The 21218-nt window shown below is 46.5% G+C and overlaps 1 pseudogene; it reads left to right on the top strand.

Moving 5' to 3' along the window:
- Positions 1-305: 305 nt before the first annotated feature.
- The window catches only part of LOC123080905 (acetylglutamate kinase, chloroplastic-like), a 41964-nt pseudogene continuing 21051 nt past the window's right edge, over positions 306-21218 (top strand).

Raw genomic sequence — 21218 nt, 5'->3', positions numbered from 1 at the left:
GATACGCTATTTTGTGCGGTGTATTTGGGGCGCCCGCTTCCGCATGCGGCACATTCGAGCGCTCGCGCCGCACTCTCTCCTCTCCGCCTCCTACGCCCCGCGCGCGCCGGCGCCGACGAACTGCACCCATGGACGCACGCGCCGGCACCCCGCTCACCCCATTGTACAGCCGTGACCCCTCCCCCACCGCCGTCACCGCCGCCGCCGCCGGAAACCCTAGCGCGGGGAGCGTTGGTGTCGCCACCGCCGGAGCTCCGCCAAGCATCGGCCTCGCGCGCAGCCTCTTCTTGCCGCTGTGGATGACCATGGCGATGGATGGCGTCGCGCCGGCGCCGTCCCGTGCCGCTGCCGCACCGTCGAAGCTCCCCAATGCGGCACGGCCGAAGAAGGGCAAGACATCCGCGAAGAAGAACAAGGTGGCGGATGGCTCCGGCAGCTCAAAGGCGAGGGGAAAGAAGCTTGCAGGGCGTTTGACGGGCGCGGCAGCTACCGAAGCACCGGCGAGCTCACTCGTTGAGCCGGCCGCCGACGCGCACCATGTGTTCGACGAAATGCCCCCAAGGTAAAAAAAATCCAACTTTTATTTTCTTGTTATTTTTTCAATGCATCATATAGATAGCTTATTTGCATTGTTCAAAAAACTTTGTAGTCACAACGATGATGCATACATGTCAACTATGGGTGTTGGCTCCAACAATTCGCATTGGTCTCAAACCAATGACATCCATTTCAAAGACCATGAGTTCTAGGTGGACGAGGAGGGTGAGGGCATTGTCGACGCGCCAAAAGGAAGAGCGGGCAATTACACCAACAAAGATGACATCTTACTATGCAATACTTGGTTGCAAGTGTCGAGGGATCCATCCGTTGGAGGTGATCAAAGTAGAGATGCTTATTGGGGGCGGATGAAAGAACACTTTGATGCTCACAACGTGAGTGGAATTGACCGCTCCGAGAGATCACTTCGGTCCTGATGGTCGACAATCAACTCGGATTGTCAAAAGTGGGCGGCCGCACAAAACGCGGTTGACAAGTTGAACCCAAGTGGCACAAATGAGGATGATAGAGTAAGTGGCATTTCATACATGTTCATCATACTTGTTTTTGGTGTCCGAAGTGCTAACTTGTTTTGTTTTTCTAGTAGTACAACATTGCACAAAACTTGTTCAAAGAAGAGGAGAGGAAAACCAAGAAGGGGAAGATCAAGAAAGGAAGGTTCTTTACCTTGCCTCATTGCTACAAATTGTTGAAGGATGATGAAAAATGGAAGAAGCGTGAAGATTTGGATGATTTTCATTTGAGAAACAAACGCAAGCAAACAATTGAGTTGAATGATGATGATGATGAGGACGAGGAGGATGCATCAAGTGATGACGGCAAGAGAAGCCCCACACCCAACTCGGTTTCATACTCGAAGCCAAAACGACCGGATGGGTGCAAGAAAGACAAAACCGAAAAGAAGAAGAGGAAAGGAGATGATGAGCTCAAAAATACTATGGAAGCTATTGTGAAGGCAAGAAAAGAAGCCAACGAGGTGAGGAAAATGGCAAGGAACCAAGATGCCGCGGCCGAGGAGAGGAGGTTGGCGGCCGAGGAGAGGAGGGTGGCGGCCGAGGAGAGGAAGGTGGCTTTGGAGGAGAGGAAGGTGAGCAATGAGGAGCGAACTAGATTGTTGGAATGGGAGAAACACTTGTTCTTCTTGGACACATCTAACCTCAATGAGGCGCAAAAGGAGTATGTCAATCTTGCCCGTGAAGAAGTGTTGATCCAAAAAAGAGGCATGATTTGTGCAATGGGTGGCGGTGGCCTTGGCGGCATGGGTGGCGGTGGCCTTGGCACCATGGGTGGCGGTGGCCTTGGCGGCATGGGTGGCGGTGGCCTTGGCGCCATGGGTGGAATGGGTGGCTTCAGAGGTACCATGAGCGGTTTAGGTGCCATGGGAGGCATGGGTGCACCTTCGGCCGCCATGGGAGGCATGGGTGGCTTTGGAGCACCCCCCGACGCTATGGCCGCCATGGTAGGCATGAGTTTTGCTTCTCTCATGGGAGGCATGGGTGCACCTCCGGCCGCCATGGGTGGAATGTCTTTCGATGTGCCTCCTCACACACATTCCCATGAAGATGACATTGAAGATCTTGCCAACACCGTCGGAGATTCACGTGATGCGGTGCATGATGCGGTGCTGATGAGGAGAGGGAGGAAGATTTATCTTTGGAGGCGGAAGAATCGTCTTGGGAAGATGAGGACGAAGACGAGGAAGAGGATTGATGTGTCTTTCATTTGTGTCTTGAACTTGGTTTGCATTTTGAACTTGGTTGGATGAACTTGTGGGCATGATTTTGAACATGTGGGCATGAACTTTTATTCATCAACTTGTTTCTGTGAAATTTTATATGTCATGTTCATTGCATTTTGAATGTTTCAAACTCAATTTGTGTCCAAAATGCCATATATGCAATGCCCGGCGAGTCGTGCACGCTGAGCGGCGCGCGCGCTCTGCATTTTAGCGCGGCTGTTGGAGCTAACGCTGACGGCTGCGCTAAACCAGCCGAAGAACGCGCGGCAAACTAGTTTTTTGCACGCGGCGCGAAGCGCGGCTGTTGGAGATGCTCTAAAAAACAATTCATCCAGTGTCTGCTTTCCATCCCGCGGCTATGGCGCTAAACTGCATGTACATCTTGTCGGAGGCGCTCCCCTTCATCCAGCGTTTCAAGGGCAAGATGGTGGTGGTGAAGTACGGCGGCGCGGCCATGAATTCGTCGGAGTTGCAGGCGTCGGTGATCTGCGACCTGGTCACTAGTGCAGAACCGGCCTTTAGTGCCGGTTCGTGACGACCTTTAGTGCCGGTTCGCCAACCGGCACTAAAGAGTGGGGACTAAAGGTCCCCCCCCCTTTAGTACCGGTTCGTCACGAACCGGCACTAAAGTGCAAACACGTGGCATGAGCCATGCCCGGGTGCGCGTAGGGCTTTAGTACCTGTTGGTAACACCAACCGGTACTAAATGTTTGGGTGTTTTTTTAGTTTTTTCTTTAGTTTTGGGTTTTCAATTTAATTTAGTGATTGTTTTACATTATAATGAGTTGTTAAATCATTAGGTGAAAGTACCGCGGATTAGTTTCGACTGAAGGATCTAGCTAGCTATAAGTGATCAAGTATATGCCATATCGATATTATACTTGATCACCTAATTAGGTGATCAAGTATAATATATATGGATATGGTATATATATACTTGATCACTTAGGTAGGATCCATCCAGCTGAAACTAATCTGTGGTTTCTTTCATTAAATGATATAATAACTCATCATCATCATCATATTAATATAAAAACTCTTGCATCATATCATCAACATGAGTATATGTATACTCTAGCTAGCTAGCTAAAAATCATTGTAGTCATCATTATCACTATTTAATCATCATAGTCATTACCGCTATCTAATCACCACCAACAGTAGCTTAAAGAAGAAACATTCACTTGTACCAGAAGCAAAAATATCATCGAGTTCAACATTATTGTCATGATATTATAAGCGTTCATATATATAACACCACAAAAGCAAATCACTGTTTAAGATTAAGTTCAGAACGAAGAACACGGACATGAAAGGACAAGTACTAAGAGCAGCATGAACTAGCTAAATCATTCCTGCTAGCTACTCTCTCTCTGGTAAAATAGCATATAACATGTATAGCTCTCCTGATTCATCATACTTGAGCATGCAGATGAACCTGTCTCCTAATCGTGGGCTATGCTTCTCATTGCTGCCCCCCTAATACTTCTCTGCAATCATTAACAATTTTTCTCCAATCTTTCACTATTAAGCATTCATCGCTTCTAGAAATCCTGAATGCATTCATGTGCAATGCAGGATATCTTGGTCGTAAGCTAACAATTGACATGTGACCTTTAGTCTCGATCCCCTGAGGCACAACTGTCATCGGGAGTCCCTATTGAAGAACATTGTATAGTACTTAATTAATATACTTAGCAATGAAAGTTTAGCAAAAAAATTATGTATGCAAATAGATGCACTGAGGACAAATAGTAAAAATCTTACCATCATTCCTAAATAGATGTGACCTTAGTTCAATACCATCACTATTGGTCGCACGTTTTGATTATTAACATTTCTAAGTGCAGGAAGAAAATTTGTCTTGACAGTATAAAGATCCTCAAGCCATGAAACATAATGACTTATCTCCTTGCAGTTTAGTTCAGCTCAGGGACAGTAGTAGGTCATGTCCACCAAGCGCCGGACATGTTTGCTTGAATGGAAATAAGCTGTCAGTAGAAATTAGTTGTCAATTATTTTTGAATAAGCAATATCAAAGACAAAAATATAGTTGAGAAGAACTCACATAATGGTAGAAGTGGAGGCGTCTGCACATCGACTCATATGTCTCTATTACCTCCGATATCATTTTCCGGACGAATATCAAAGGTGATAACCATACCAGGCTCAAATGCATAAGCCTTGCATAGTGCTTGCCAAGTTTTGCATTCAAAATAGGTGTACATGTGTGCATTTTATACTTTGACGTTGAAAGTATAACCATGCTCAGTTTTCAGGTAAACTCTCTTTACCTCCATAGTTTCCATATCCTTGAAACCTATCTTATCCAAGACAAAAATTCTTGCATGGCAGGGGATGTGGTAGTAGAATAATGAAAATTAAAAATTATAAGTCAGGCAAATGAAGCATATATAATTCACGCTTAATTACAAAAATAGACTTATCGTTGTGACTTACTGTATCGAATTCGAAGGTCTCATCCAGCTTGATGCTGAATCGCTTATCATCAACAAGGAAATTTCTGTCGCACTGGCCGCTCTGGTCTTCACAGTATTCGCACATAATGAAATTTTTTCCGTCGTCAGACGACATTTCCTATGTTCATATTAGGCAAAACATTAAACACTTACTAAAAATAAACTAGTTCTATTATAATTCAACTAGTTAAACTAAACATTTACTAAAAATAAACTAGTTATCTTAATTCAATTAGTTCAACTAAGCATTTACTAAAAATAAACTAGTTATATTAATTCAACTAGTTCAACTAAACATTTAGTGAAAATAAACTAGTTATATTAATTCAATTAGTTCAACTAAGCATTTACTGAAAATAAACTAGTTCTATTATAATTCAACTAGTTCAACTAAACATTTACTAAAAATAAACTAGTTATATTAATTGAATTAGTTCAACTAAGCATTTACTAAAAATAAACTAGTTCAATTAATTCAACTAGTTCAACAAAACATTTATTAAAAATAAACTAGTTATATTAATTCAATTAGTTCAACTAAGTATTTACTAAAAATAAACTAGTTCTATTAATTTAACTAGTTTAACTAAGCATTTACTAAAAATAAACTAGTTCTATTATTTTAACTAGTTCAGCTAAACATTTACTAAAAATAAACTAGTTATATTAATTCAGTTAATTCAACTAAGCATTTACTAAAAATAAACTAGTTCTATTATAATTCAACTAGTTCAACTAAACATTACTAAAAATAAACTAGTTATATTAATTCAATTAGTTCAACTAAGCATTACTAAAAATAAACTAGTTCTATTAATTCAACTAATTCAACTAAACATTTACTAAAAATAATCTAGTTATATTAATTAATTCATCTAAACAATAGAAAACAGAAAAAAAGTAAAAAAAATGTGTGTGTGTGTGTATGTGTATGCCTGTGTGTGTAGTGTGTGTATGTGTGTATGCGTGTGTGCGTGTATGTGTTTGTGTAGTGTGTGTGTGTGTGTATGTGTGTATGCGTGTGTGCATATATATGTGTGTGTAGTGTGTGTGTGTATGTGTGTATGCGTGTGTGTATGGAGCGGGCACATACGGGCGGCGGAGACGGCGATGACGGGCGGCGAGGGCAGCGGCCGGGGACGGCGACGAGATGGGCGGCGGGGACGGCGACGAGACGGCCGGGCGGCGGGGCGGCGACGATGACGGGCGGCGGGGGCGCGCGGCGACAACGGGGATGACGACAACGGGTGGCGGGGGCGGCGAGGGCGGCGGGGACGGCGACAACGTGCGGCGGGGGCGACGGCACGGCGGCGTAGCGGCGTCGGCGTCAGAGATCGAGATGTCGCGCGAGAGAAAAGTGGAACAAAGTCGACGATAACTGAATTTTCGTAAGTGCAGTATTTATAGGAGGGGCCTTTAGTACCGGTTGGAGCCACCAACCGGTACTAAATGTCACTTTTGGCCAAGCAAAGCGGCGGGAAACTAGGGCATTTAGTACCGGTTGGTGGCCCCAACCGATACTAAAGGATAACACATTAGTACCGGTTGGAGCCACCAACCGATACAACTGGTCGTGCGCTGCCACCCGCTGTGCGCTACTTTTAGTCCCACCTCGCCGAGCGAAGGGCAGCCACACTGGTTTATAAACCCAGCCGCGGCTGCCCTTTTGAACTCCTCTATATAGCAGGCTTCTGGGCCTAACTAGGATGCACTGCCCCGTGAGCCTGCTGGCCCTTCTGGGCCTGTATTTGCACACCCTAGGTCAGGCAGGCCCACCGGGCAGCGCCCCAACATTTTTTTATATAATTTTTTTCCTGCATTATTTATTTTTGAGTAATTTTTTATATAGTTTTTTTTTCTGCTTTATTTTTTTCTTCTATTTATTTCTGAGTAGTTTTTTTGCTGTATTTAGTTTCTTTGTGAATATTTTTGCTTTATATTTTTTCCTTTTCTGCATTATTTTTTTCTTCTATTTATTTTTGATTAATTTTTTATATAGTTTTTTCCTTTCTGCTTTATTTTTTTTCTATTTATTTCTGAGTAGTTTTTTGCTGTATTTAGTTTCTTTGTGAATATTTTTTGCTTTATATTTTTTTTTCTTTTCTGCATTATTTTTTTCTTCTATTTATTTTTGAGTAATTTTTTTATATAGTTTTTTCTTTTCTGCTTTATTTTTTTCTTCTACTTATTTATGAGTAGTTTTTTTGTTGTATTTAGTTTCTTTGTGAATATTTTTGCTTTATATAATTTTTTTTCTTTCCTGCATTATTTATTTTCTTCTATTTATTTTTGAGTAGTTTTTTTATATAGTTTTTTCTTTTCTGCTTTTTCAGAGTTCGTTTTGCTGTGATTTACTGTTTCACGGTCATTTCTCTTCCTCTTCTTCTTCTTCTTCTTCTTCTTATTCCTCTTCTTCTTCTTCTTCTTCTTCTTATTCCTCTTCTTCTTCTTCTTCTTCTTCCTCTTCTTCCTCTTCTTCCTCTTCCTCTTCTTCTTCTTCCTCTTCTTCTTCTTCTTCTTCTTCTTCTTCTTCTTCTTCTTCTTCTTCTTCTTCTTCTTCTTCTTCTTCTTCTTCTTCTTCTTCTTCTTCTTCTTCTTCTTCTTCCTCTTCTTGTCCTTCTTCTCCTTCTTCCTCTTATTCCTCTTCTTCTTCTTCCTCTTCTTCCTCTTATTCCTCTTCTTCTTCTTCCTCTTCTTCTTCTTCTTCTTCTTCTTCATCATCATCATCATCATCATCATCATCATCATCTTCTTCTTCCTTTTTATATAGTTTGAGAAGTAACACAGAAAAAAATACATTGATCAGTACCGCCTTTCAGCCAAAACGCGCTACTGCTACAGAGAAGTACATAAAAAATACATTGATCATCAATGATCTTTTTGTATAGAATCTAAATTGTCAAACTGATTTAAGAACCGGCAAAGACTCCTATTGCAGCCACAGATCCTACACATAGAGTTCAATGAAGACCAAATGCTTGTGATAGTTTGAGAAGTATCATATTTTAGGTGGTCAAAATCTTGCTAGGGGAGCGCGGTGGGACTAAAAATAGCCCTGCCACAACCTCTTTAGTACCGGTTCGTGCTGGGGGAGCAAATGATGTCAGAAAGGGTTGAAAATTGATGACGTGGCTTAGAATGGTGCGTAGTGAACGCAAAAAAGTCTGAAGTTGTAATAAGTTTAAAAAATGAAGTGCCGGTGTAACAGATGAGTTTTCGTCCGAATCCGGCCCTGATACTTCGAAAGAGATTGTCTAGTTTGTACACGAAGTGCATCCAGTTTTTGCCGTAACAAAAGAAGTCTGGAGTTCTAATAAGTTATTAAAAATAAAAAAAATGTGCAATGCTCGTTAATTAGCTTCAAGCCTTTCGGAATAGGGTAGACTACACTGCACATAGCTCTGTGCAATCTATTCTATTCCGAAAGGCTTGAAGCCTAGCAACCTGCAGGTGAGCATTGCGCCTCTCCTTCATCGTCTCTGCACTCACGGCTTATAAACCTCTCCTACTGCCTCTCTCCTAGCATGGTGGGACTAAAAATCAGCTTAATTAGAAACTCTAGTACCGGTTCATGCCATGAACCAGTACTAAAGGTGTTCATGGGGCCCATAGCCTGACACAGCATCATTAGTACCGGTTCGTGGCATGAACCGGTACTAATTGTTGCCCACGAACCGGTACTAATGATGTCCGCCCGCCTAGCCATTGTTACCGGCACTAATGGACACATTACTGTCGGCTCAAATTCAAACCGGCACTAATGTGCTTCACATTTGACCCTTTTTCTACTAGTGGGTCCTCCTCTCCTATGTTGGCCTGCACCCCGTGCTCGTGCACGACGATGGTCCGGAGATAAATTCCTGGTTGTAGCACGTCGGCGTCAGTTGGTGCTCATCAACAAGGTCAAGAAGCAGCTCGTCTCCCTCATCAGCCTCGCCGGTGCCACCACGGTCGGCCTCTGCGGCAAGGACGCGCACCTCCTCACCACGCCCCTCTCCCCCAATGCCACAGCCCTCGGGTTTGTCTGCGAGGTGACGTGCATAGACTCATCTGTGCTCCACCCAATCATCGCATCCGGCCACATCCCGGTGATCGCCACCGTGGCCGCCGACGAGACCGGCCTGCAACATCAACGCCAACAATGTGACGGGGGAGATCGCAGCTACCATATGCGCCGAGAAGATGTTGCTGATCACTGACATGTCCGGCATACTCGTGGACCGGGATGACACCGAGAGCCTGGTGGAAGGAGTTTGGCATTGCCAGTTGAAAGGACATGTGGTGCCCCCATGTGTGGTTTTGGTAATTGATGACAATCTCTATGGACTAATGGTTTCCTTGAGTTATAATTGAAGGGTTTGCCCATAGGCTTTTCTTGGAGTCCATTTGTTGGTTTCAATGAGAGTTTGTGATGACCAAGGTGCTATTAAGGAATTATCTAAAGATTGGTCATATGAGTGTTGATCTTATTGCAAGCATGTCTTGAAGAAGAAGGTTGTGTGATCATTCATGTTTACCTTCAAGACATCATCCAAATGAAGAGAGTTGCAAAGATTCAAGGTTGATCAATACTAAGTCAAGAGTGAATCAAGTTGATCAACTCACAAAGCGTAGAAGATGTACCGAGAGGGATCAAGTGATCCCATGGTATGGTAAGCATTGTCCATTGCACTTTATGTACTAACCCATGGTCTATGTGAGAGTTGTATGTGGGGTTAGGTACGTATCCATGGGCTTGCATCAAGAGGAAGATATCATACAACCCATGGAAAGGATGACATCAAGTGGTGATCGTCATCAAGATTGCCGTGTGCAAGTTCAAGTGGAGCATCATGAAGAGATCAAGTGCTTGAATCTTGCCATCCATTGTGGTGTCAATGGACTTGTGAAGATGTGTCGAAGAGTGGCTCACCCATAGTGAACTATGGGGGAGCAATCATCTAGTCTTCAGCGAGCCAACGCAATCAAGAAAGGTGGTCCAACTTGAGGGAGTCAAGATCGTCTTCATCTAGCTCAAGTGGACCATGTGCAAGGCAAAGGTTTTCCCTTGATAGGTTTTATTTTTACCGGTCTTGTGGTGGTAGTTAGGAGACCGAGTTATAGGATCGTTTGCCGTACTACCAAGGGGGGCTCTCAAGTTGGTAGCTTGATCGTATCGTTAGTAGAGAGCTCAAACAATTGCATCCTTGCATCATGTTTCTTGGTTCTTGTTTGTTTATCTTTGTGAGTCTTAGAGCTTATGGTCATCTTGATGACAAGCTTGAGTTCATCGAAAACGGAGTTCGCATGCGTCTTCTATGATGTTTTCGGTGTTCGAGGTTTTACCGGTCTTATCCGATGAAGGGTTCTCACCATTTTCTTATGGGACTTTTCTCATTTGCTTATTCTTGATATTTCTATCAATATTTTGTTAGCCCATGTCGTTAGCTTTCCAACAAACTTGGTTTCATTGAATTCGGAGTCCGTTTGCAAAAGTTGTGGCTGTTTTGGTAAAGGCTGTTTTGTTCCAGAGCGGTACTACCGCGGCTCCAGAGCGGTACTACCGCGGCTCCTGAGCGGTAGTACCGCTCCAGAGCAGTACTACCGTGGCTCCTAAGCGGTAGTACCGCTCCGGACCAAAAACTCGTGTTTTCTCTCTCGTTGGGCTGTTTTGACCGTGCTAAGCGGTAGTACCGCTCCTCCAAGCGGTTGTACCGCTTGTGCACGACCTGAGCACATAACGGTTGGATTCGGAAGGCCCTATAAAAGGGGGTCTTCTTCCCCAATGAACCTTATCCTTGGAGCTCGTGTTCTTCCCCCATTGTTGACTTTCTTCGAGCTTGCTAACTCTCAATCCCTCCATGGATTCTTGCTAGTTTTTGAGGGAAAAGAGAGAGGAGATCTAGATCCACATTTCCACCAATCACTTTCTCCTCTAAGTGAGGGGAACCCCTTGGATCTAGATCTTGGAGTTCTTTGTGTTCTTCTTTCTTCCTCTCATTTTCCTCCCTAGCATTACTTGCTTTGGTGGGATTTGGGAGAGAAGGACTTGGGCACTCCGTGTGCCCTTGCCATTGCATTTGGTGCATCGGTTTGAGTTCTCCACGGTGATACATGGAAGTGAAGTTTGAGAAGCTTATTACTCTTGGGTGTTTGGGCACCCTAGAGCTTGTTCCTCTTGGGTGCCTTGGTGCCCTAGACGGTTGGTGGTGTTCGGAGCTCAATCATTGTGGTGTAAAGCTCCGGGAAAGCGTCGGGGTCTCCAATTAGGTTGTGGAGATCGCCCCGAGCAATTTGACGGGTACCGGTGACCGCCCCCAAGGGTTGCCAAAGTGTACGGGTTCGGTGACCGCCCCCAAGGGTCGCCATTTGTACGGGTTCGGTGACCGCCCTCAAGGGTCCCTTAGTGGAATCACGGCATCTTGCATTGTGCGAGGGCGTGAGGAGATTACGGTGGCCCTAGTGGCTTCTTGGGGAGCATTGTGCCTCCACACCGCTCCAAACGGAGATTAGCATCCGCAAGGGTGTGAACTTCGGGATACATCATCGTCTCCGCGTGCCTCGGTTATCTCTTACCCGAGCCCCTTTACTTATGCACTTTACTTTGTGATAGCCATATTGTTCTTTGTCATATATCTTGCTATCACATAGTTGCTTATCTTGCTTAGCATAAGTTGTTGGTGCACATAGGTGAGCCTAGTTGTTGTAGGTTTTGTGCTTGACAAATTAACCACTAGGTTTATTCCGCATTTGTTCAAGCCTAAACCGTAATTATTTTAAAGCGCCTATTCACCCCCCCCTCTAGGTGACATCCTCGATCTTTCAGTTGGTATCAGAGCCTCGTCTCTCTTTGTTAGGCTTAACCGCCTAGATTGTAAAGATGTCGACTAGGGGATTAGGATTCTCTGACACTCTTAGTTTCGATGGCACAAATTTTGATGTTTGGGTAATTCGCATGCTTAATCTCTTTAGGGTCATGGACCCAAATTTAGAGCAAATTGTAGATATGTGTTTTTCTCCTCCAAAGGATCCCCAAAGATTATCTTTAGAGGATGAGAAAAACTCTTATCTCAATGCTCAAGCTTCTAATGTGCTTTTTGATGCTTTGAGTAATGTAGTTATTTTTCAACTCATGCCGTTCCGGGATGCTCATGAGTTGTGGACAAAGCTTCAAGATAAATATGGTGTGTCCAATATTTGTGGGGATGATTGTTCCCCCTCCACCTGCGGTCGTATAGTCTTCTCAACTTCTTCTACTTCACCTACATGTGGTTTTCCACAAGGTAATGATATGGTGAGTAGTGTTGGTCATTGCAATGATGATAATATGCTTACTGTGGATGATCCTTCATCACTATCTTATTGCAATGCTCCCTCTTTGGGCTTTAACACTTCGAGCACTCCAAATGTTTCACATGCTTGTGTTGATAATCCTTGCATATCATGTAGAAATTGCTTGACTAGATATCATGATGATATGCTTGCTATGTCTTGTTGCCATGATAAAAATGCATCTATTTCCTCGAATTGTTGTGCTAACAATGTAGAGGAAACCGAACACTCCATGGAACAAGATGTGGTGTTTAATGGTGCCTCAAGGGATCCTACATCATCATCTATTGCTTTTTGCCTTATGGCTAGGGCGTCAAAGGTATCTCCTACTTTGTACCCCAATATGTCTCTTGATGATGATGTTGGGGATAATGATGAAGAGAATGATAATGTTGCCTCCTTAAAAACTAAGGGGGAAATGATTTTTAAAGATCTTCATAAAAATAAAATTGCTCGTTCCAACTTCATGGAAATAATGTCCATTGCCATTGATAGCAAGAAATACATTGAGGAGTTGGAATCTCATCTAGAGGAGCATGAGGTCACCATTGAGAAAATGGAAGGTCATGGGCGTGACTACGCTAATGAGATTGCGGACCTCTCTCAAGCTCTTGAACTTGAACAAACCACCAAGGAATCTCTTGAGGAGACTTTTGCTCTAGAATTGTCTAGAGTGAAGGAATCTAATGATAGAGCTCTTGAGGTGGCCAATGTTTTTGAAACTAAAAATGGTAAGCTTGAAGTTGCTCATGCTAGACTCCTTGAGGATTTTGAGCACCTCAAAAATGGCTCAAGGGTCATCAAGGGTGAGCTCATCAAACTCACCGGTCTCATGCTCAACTTGAAGCTTCTTATTTAAAAGAGCTTTCCAAGTTGTCCTCTCCTATTGTTGTAAATGATGATGCTTGTGCTACTAACTCTATTACTTGTGAAGCATCCATTTTTAAGGAGAATGTTGAGCTACGGGCTCAACTTGAGGTGCTATCTAGCAATTATGCGAAATTGGAAGAAAGTCATGAAAAGATCTCAAGCTCTCATGATGATCTTCTAGTATCCCATAATGTGCTAAAGATAGCTCATGAGGCCATGATTGCTAAGGTAACATCTAGTGAGACTCATGTGGATACTAGCACTACTTCTAGTCAAAATAGTATATTGCCATGTGCTAGTCCTTGTAATTCATCTACTCACAATGTTGGTACATCTTGTGATGAATTGCTTTCCTTGCCTTGTTGCTCTAATGATGAAGCTTATACTTCCTCTAGAACTTGTGTTGAGACTAACCATGTAGAGGAAATCAAAGAGCTCAAGGCCCAAGTCACTTCTTTGAAGAAAGACTTGGAAAAGAGTCATCAAGGGAAATCCACACTCAACAATATCTTGAGTGTGCAAAAATCCCCCAATGAAAAAGGTGGACTTGGATTCAACTACAATAAGAAGAAGAAGTCCAAGATGAACAAAAGGAAGGGCCAAGAACAAGTCAAGAATTCGTCCAAGATTGTTTGCTTCAAGTGCAAAGTTGAAGGGCATCAAGTTAGATCTTGCCCATTGAAGAAGAAGGCCATTAGTGTCAAGCAACAAGGGAAGAGGGCATGTCGGTGTCAAAACCGGCGGATCTCGGGTAGGGGGTCCCGAACTGTGCGTCTAGGCGGATGGTAACAGGAGACAAGGGACACGATGTTTTACCCAGGTTCGGGCCCTCTTGATGGAGGTAAAACCCTACGTCCTGCTTGATTGATATTGATATTGTGGATGTTTACAAGAGTGGATCTACCACGAGATCAAGGAGGCTAAACCCTAGAAGCTAGCCTATGGTATGATTGTAATGGTTGTTGTTGTGTCCTACGGACTAGAGCCACCCGGTTTATATAGACACCGGAGAGGGGTAGGGTTAGATAGAGTCGGTTACAATGGTAGGAGATCTACGTATCCGTATCGCCAAGCTTGCCTTCCACGCCAAGGAAAGTCCCATCCGGACACGGGACGAAGTCTTCAATCTTGTATCTTCATAGTCTTGGAGTCCGTTCGATGATGATAGTCCGGCCGATGATAGTTCGGCCGATGATGGTAGTCCGGCTATCCGGGCACCCCCTAATCCGGGACTCCCTTAGTAGCCCCCGAACCAGGCTTCAATGACGATAAGTCCAGCATGTGTGTAGTCTTCGGCGTTGCAAGGCGGGTTCTCCTTCAAGTTCTACGTACCTGCCGAACAGTGTCCGGCTTCCTCATCAATGTTGCGCGTCTTGGCTTCCACGCCCAATAATGGCCTTCTTCCACGCGTCGCGCGAATGTGAAAAGCCAGGGTGTCTTTTATGTTTTACCCCCTAGTTGTGCGAATAATCTGCCTATAAGGGAGGCAAGAACCAGATCCAAATCACCATCTTCCTCCCGCAAATACTCATCAGAGCACTTTCGACCAAGAATCCATTCCATCATGGACCGTCAACGCGGCTCCTATTCTCGCGCTCCCAGCCCTTTGCCAGGAGATTGGAGGAGATGCTCTGTTCCGCACAACGAGCTGGTGAAGCTCCAAGCGGGGGGATATCTCCCTCCGGCCTTTATGGTTCCGGTTCGAGCCAGGCTGGCCACCTACAAAGGTGGGAAGCAAGCGGAGGTTACCCCAAGTCCCAACAAAGGGGAGCGGGTATGCTTCGTCCCTTATCTGATAAGGGGGCTCGGATTTCCTGTACAACCATTCCTCCGCGGGCTCCTGGAGTTCTACGGACTCCAGCTTCATCACCTCACACCCGCCTAAATCCTTCATATTGCAGGTTACATAGCTCTTTGCGAGCTATTCCTGGGCGTCGAGCCCCATTTCACACTGTGGAAGAGGTTGTTCTGCCTTGTACCCCGCTCTCACGAGGGGTCCATATATCAAGTGGGCGGCGCCGAAATATGGCGCATTGCCGGGACCGGATATCCATCTGGAACCCCTAAGAAGGCGTCCGAAGACTGGCCTTCGGAATGGTTTTATATAGAAGATGCTCTGCTGCCGGACCCTGTTCGGATCGGCCTCCTGGAGTTCAGCAATGCTCCTCTGAAGAAACGCCTTAGTTGGCGTCCGCGGAGCCCCCAACTGGAGGAAGACAAGAGCGTCCATTATTTGATGGGCCGAATAAGGTTACTGGCCCATTTCGGGTTGACCATGATTGGAGTCATGGCAACATGCATTATGCGGGGGGTGCAGCCACTACAATACAGGGGCCACCCCATGTGGGATTTCAACGGGGAGGACGATGCCACCCGTCATGGCTGCAAAGGGCCGGATTCGGTCGAAGACCTGGTGACGATCCTGTCCGGCCTGTATAAGGGGGAGAAGGAGGATTTCCTTCGGATGAACCCGTTAAATGGGTTCTCCATGAATAATCCCCGGCCTTGGGTAAGCGAACACTCTGCGTGCCCGACCCATGCTTTTTGAAACTTAAGTTTCTTATATTGTGTTCTTCTTTCGACGCAGGAGCTGCGCCGGATCGTGGAGGACATGCTAAGTCCAGCTCCGCAACCCGAGGATCCAGAGAGATCCCGGGATCTAGCCTCCGAAGAGGATCCGGACATAAAGGTGGAGCTAATCGACGGGGTGTTCCACCAGCTCAGCATGAACAATGCTTTAGTCGCCATCATGGCCGACTATCCCGGACTATATCCGGCTTCCCAGGTGATGGCGACCGAAGTCCTGACACCATCATTCCTTCCTTGCTTATTTCTGACCACCGTATATGATGGCGCTGTGCAGGAGGCGCCCCTAGGGCGAGAAGCCGAGCCCGCGGTGGCTGACCAACAAAGGCCAGTCCAGACCAGTAGGCGGAAGAGGAGCGCGGCGCGGACTGAAACGTCGCCGCAAAGGTGTAGCTCACAATTCATTATTTAGAGCAACGTTCCTAGGAAGCGTTTGAGTGCTCATGACTTTTGTAGGGAAAAAAGAGCCCACCGGACTGCGGGCGTGGAGGTTGCCAATCCAACCTCTACCAGCCAGGCTCCAGCACCTGGTCTAGAGGGGGAGGCGAGCGCAAGGCACGAGCCGGACGTTCCTCCGACGGAGGACGCCGACAGACTGTCCACCACCAAGTCTGAGGTGGAGAGTGCCATGAATCACAGGCGCCGCCGAATAGTATTTCGTGACGCGTGCTTCTCCCCGAGGCGTTGAATGCCTTTAACGCGGGGGACGCGCACCTTCGTGCTGCTCAAGATGGTTTTACCAGAGCCACGGAGCAGTATGTAAAAGACATACGGGTAAGAGAATTTAATAGTTATATATGCCAGTAGCCCCCGAGACTTAAAGTAGTTATATTAACTGATTTAAGGATCATATGAAACGTAGGATCTTACCGAGAAGAATACCCAACTGTCTCAGGAGCTGCAAGAGTGCAAGGCCCAACTTGAGGCCGCACTCTCTGGCGCAGGAGGAAACACAGGGACCTCTCCTGGTAACGCATTATTTTAGAAAGATAAGTAGCGTTTGGCCTTTGCGCAAGTCTAAAAAATGACGTTGCAGGTGCTGCCGGACAAGATCCGGACAGGCAAGAACTTCTGCGCCAACTAAAGGCCGGCGAGAGGGTGCTGCATAAGGTGCAGCATGAAAGGAACAAGCTCCAGGATGCCCATGCCCAGCTTGGAGAAGAGCTGAAAGGCGTTCGGGCCGAGCTGTCGGGCTCCGTTAAGGAGAATCAGCGGCTTCGTCGCGGCATCTATAGTAAGTGCTTGAGCGAACTCCTTTGAAAAGAAGAGTTCGGCGAGGAAGTCAATTTGACAGAATATGTCTGCAGGTATGCTCACAGGTCGCCCTGCGGAGGAGATGCCCGTATCAACGGGTGATCAACTTCCCGAATTGTTGCAACTGATCGAACGAGTTCGGCAGGCAATGAGCGGCGTCATCCAGGCTTTATGGCCAGCCTTCTCCTTACCCGAGGGTCTTGGGGAGCTTGCGGAGAAGCTTCAGGGAGTGCGGCAGCGCTTCCATTTATGGAAGATTTCGGCCTGCCGCCAAGGTGCCAGGGAGGCCTGGGCCATGGTAAAGACGCGGTACAAGAAGGCGGATCCCAACCACATGGCCGAAGTCGGACCTGTGGGGCCCGATGGGAAGGAGATCCCTGTGAGTTTAGTATACGGCCAAGTAGAGTTGGCCGCTAAATTTTCCCAACAGGACTGTAAATTAGACAACCTGTTAGACGGGATTGAGGAAGAATACAATCAGTCGATTTGACAATGTATTATAAAATGACATGTAAAATGCCTTCTAGCCGGATTGTAGATCGTTTGTCTTTGCCGACCTTTTCGCTTCGACCTCGGGACCCTAGAGTCCGGAGTGTGTCCGAATACCTTCTCGGTTATGAAACAACCGGGGTATGCATGGAGACCAGGCGTAGGGGTCATTAGTGCTTTATCAGACAAGTGCCCAACTAGTTATGTTATATTACATGGGTAGTAAGAAACATCTTCCAGGGAGAATAGTTCCGTTAAGGGTTCCTTTCCTCTGGGGGTGGCATGCCCTAAAGTGCATGTCCGGACTGCGAAAAAAGCAGAAAAACATCTGGGGGCAGATAAATAAGTGGATAAAAAATCATCTTTTAAGTCACCGACCGAATATTCCCTTAAGAACGCTAGCTTTCGGCTTCACCCAGTCTGAGGTACACATCCGGCTGACCCGGCAGTAACAATCGCAGAGGTGCTCCCTTTACCTCCTAGCCGAACAATCGGGAACGTAGGGGTAAGCACAGGAGCCAGGCAACCCAGCTTGGCCAAAACTTAAGTCATATCGATGCATATAATGGTGAATAAAAGGTACATGTGGAGGCTTGACACATGTGCTGGGCATGAAGCCCTTATAATTAAGCTTCTGGTAAAGAAGCCCCCAGGTATAATGAGTGCGGATAGCACATCAATTGCGCGCGATCGATGCGCAAGTAGGCCTTTTAAGGCTTTGATGAATAGGGTTGAGAAGAAAAAGATAAACAAAAGGCAGCTGAAGTAAAAAAAAATTGGACGGGGGGAAAGGGACGAACTCTTAGTCCGGCGCTAGGCATAGAATCTTCGGAGGCGGGCTGCGTTCCATGGGTTCGGCTCGAGTCGGTTATCCGACGCATTTCGTAGACGGTACGCTCCGCCGGTCAAGACTTTATCGATGATGAAGGGGCCTTCCCATTTGGGCTTGAGCTTGTCCTTTTTCTTGTCCGGCAGGCGTAGAACTAGTTCGCCAACGTTGTAAGTCTTGGCCCGTACTTCTCTGCTTTGGTATCTTCGAGCCTGCTGCTGATAGAATGCGGAACGAGCCTTGGCGACGTCGCGTTCTTCCTCCAATGCGTCCAAGCTGTCCTGCCGATCCAACTCGGCTTCTCTTTCTTCGTACATGCGCACTCGAGGTGAGTCATGAATGATGTCGCAGGGCAAAACTGCTTCTGCGCCGTATACCATAAAAAATGGTGTGAATCCGGTAGTACGGTTAGGCGTTGTCCGCAGCCCCCAGAGTACGGAGTCGAGCTCCTCTACCCAGTGCGTGTCAGATTTCGTAAGGGACCGCACTAGTCTGGGTTTGATGCCGCTCATTATTAGACCATTTGCTCGTTCCACTTGACCGTTGGTTTGAGGATGATAGACTGAAGCGTAGTCGAGCTTGATGCCCATATTTTTCACCATGATTTAACCTCATCGGCCGTGAAGTTCGTGCCATTATCGGTGATGATGCTGTGGGAGACACCATAACGGTGTACTACCCCGGATATAAAGTCTATCACTGGTCCGGACTCTGCCGTTTTAACTGGCTTGGCCTCTATCCATTTGGTGAATTTATCCACCATGACCAATAGGTACCTTTGCTTGTGGGTTCCCCCTTTAAGTGGTCCAACCATGTCAAGCCCCCAGACCGCGAACGGCCAGGTAACGGGTATAGTTTTGAGGGCGGTGGGTGGCATGTGGATCTGATTAGCAAAGAGCTGACAACCGACGCATCTTTGGACTAAGTCCTGAGCATCTGCCCGGGCCGTCGGCCAATAAAATCCTGTACGGAATGCCTTTCCTACAATGGCCCGGGCTACGGTGTGGTGTCTGCCTAGTCCGGCGTGAATTTCAGCCAGGAGGTCTCGCCCTTCCTCTTCGGAGATACACCTTTGAAGGACTCCGGTTGTGCTTTTCTTATAGAGTTCTCCCACATGGACCTTGTAGGCTTTAGATCGCCGGACTACGCAGCGGGCCTCATTATGGTGTTCGGGGAGTTCCTGCCTAAGCAAGTAGGCTAGGAACGGCTCTGTCCATGGGGCGATTACTGCCATTATGTCGTGAGCTGAGGGTGTTGTTTCGTCGGCTGGATCGCCGGTTATGTCAGATTGCTCTGCGGCCGCCTCCGGTTTGTTATTTCCGGACTCCTCTTCCCATAGTACGGATGGCTTGAACAGCCGTTCCAGGAAGATATTTGGAGGGACATCGTCACGTTTTGCGCCGATGCGTGCCAATACGTCGGCCGCTTGGTTATTATCTCTGGCTACGTGGTGGAATTCAAGTCCTTCGAACCGAGCTGACATTTTAAGGACATCATTGTGATAGGCTGCCATTTTTGGATCCTTGGCGTCAAAGTCTCCATTTACTTGGGATATTGCGAGGTTTGAGTCCCCGCGCACCTCTAGGCGTTGGATGCCCATGGAGATTGCCATCCGGAGGCCATGTAAGAGGGCCTCGTATTCGGCTGCGTTGTTGGAGTCCGTGTACATTATCTGAAGTACGTATTGGACTCTGTCCCCGGTTGGGGACGTTAGTACGATGCTAGCCCCCAATCCGGCCAACATTTTGGAGCCGTCGAAATGCATAATCCAATTGGAGTATGCGCCGTACTCTTTAGGGAGTTCGGCTTCAGTCCACTCAGCGACAAAGTCAGCCAAAACTTGTGAATTTATAGCTCGCCGGGGTTTGTAAGTTATGTCGAATGGTAAGAGCTCAATGGCCCATTTTGCAATCCTGCCCGTTGCGTCACGGTTATTTATAATGTCATTCAGGGGTACTTCGGAGGCCACTGTTATCGAACACTCTTGAAAGTAGTGTCGGAGCTTCCGGGATGCCATGAACACCGCATACGCTATCTTTTGATAGATCGGGTAACGGGACTTGCAGGGGGTTAAAACAGTGGATACGTAGTACACTGGTTTTTGAAGAGGGAATATATGCCCTTCTGTCTCTCGTTCTACGACGAGCACCGCGCTTACTACTTGATGTGTTGCCGCGATGTATAACACCATAGGTTCGCCCAGGTTGGGCGCAGCCAGGACCGGATTCGTTGCCAATATGGCCTTTATTTCTTCGAGTCCGACAGTGGCAGCATCCGTCCACTCGAAGTGTTCGGTGTGCCTGAGGAGGCGATAGAGGGGCAATGCCTTTTCTCCTAGGCGGGAGATAAAGCGGCTAAGAGCCGCCACGCATCCAGTCAATTTCTGGATCTGTTTGAGGTTTTTTGGAATATCCAACTGTGATAGGGCTCGGATTTTGGCCGGATTTGCTTCAATTCCTCTACCGGATACAATGAAGCCCAAGAGCTTTCTGGCTGGTATGCCGAAAACGCATTTTTCCGGATTCAGCTTGATGTCATATGCTCGGAGGTTGTCGAATGTGACCCTCAAGTCGTCTACTAGAGTTCCGACGTGTTTGGTTTTGACGACTACGTCGTCTACGTATGCCTCTACTGTTTTGCCGATCTGGGTGGCCAGACATGTCTGAATCATGCGCTGATATGTTGCGCCGGCGTTTTTAAGTCCGAAGGGCATCGTGTTGAAGCAGAATGGTCCATATGGAGTAATGAACGCTGTTGCGGCTTGATCCGCTTCTGCCATCTTGATTTGATGATAGCCGGAGTATGCGTCCAGGAAGCACAATGAATCGTGCCCTACAGTGGCATCGATGATTTGGTCGATCCAGGGGGAGGGGGAAGGGATCCTTTGGGCAGGCTTTATTTAGGTCTTTGAAATCGACACATAGGCGCCAGGATCTGTCCTTCTTTGGTACCATTACCAGGCTTGCTAGCCAATCCGGATGTTTGATGTCTCTGATGAATCCGGCTTCCAATAGTTTGGCTAGTTCTTCTCCCATTTCCTGTCTTTTGGGTTCGGAAAATCGTCGAAGAGCCTGTTTGACTGGCTTGAACCCTTTTAGGATGT

The sequence above is a fragment of the Triticum aestivum genome, chromosome 1B (assembly GCF_018294505.1).
Source record: "Triticum aestivum cultivar Chinese Spring chromosome 1B, IWGSC CS RefSeq v2.1, whole genome shotgun sequence".
In the NCBI taxonomy this organism is placed as follows: domain Eukaryota; kingdom Viridiplantae; phylum Streptophyta; class Magnoliopsida; order Poales; family Poaceae; genus Triticum; species Triticum aestivum.
This window is presented reverse-complemented; position numbering and strand designations above follow the sequence as displayed.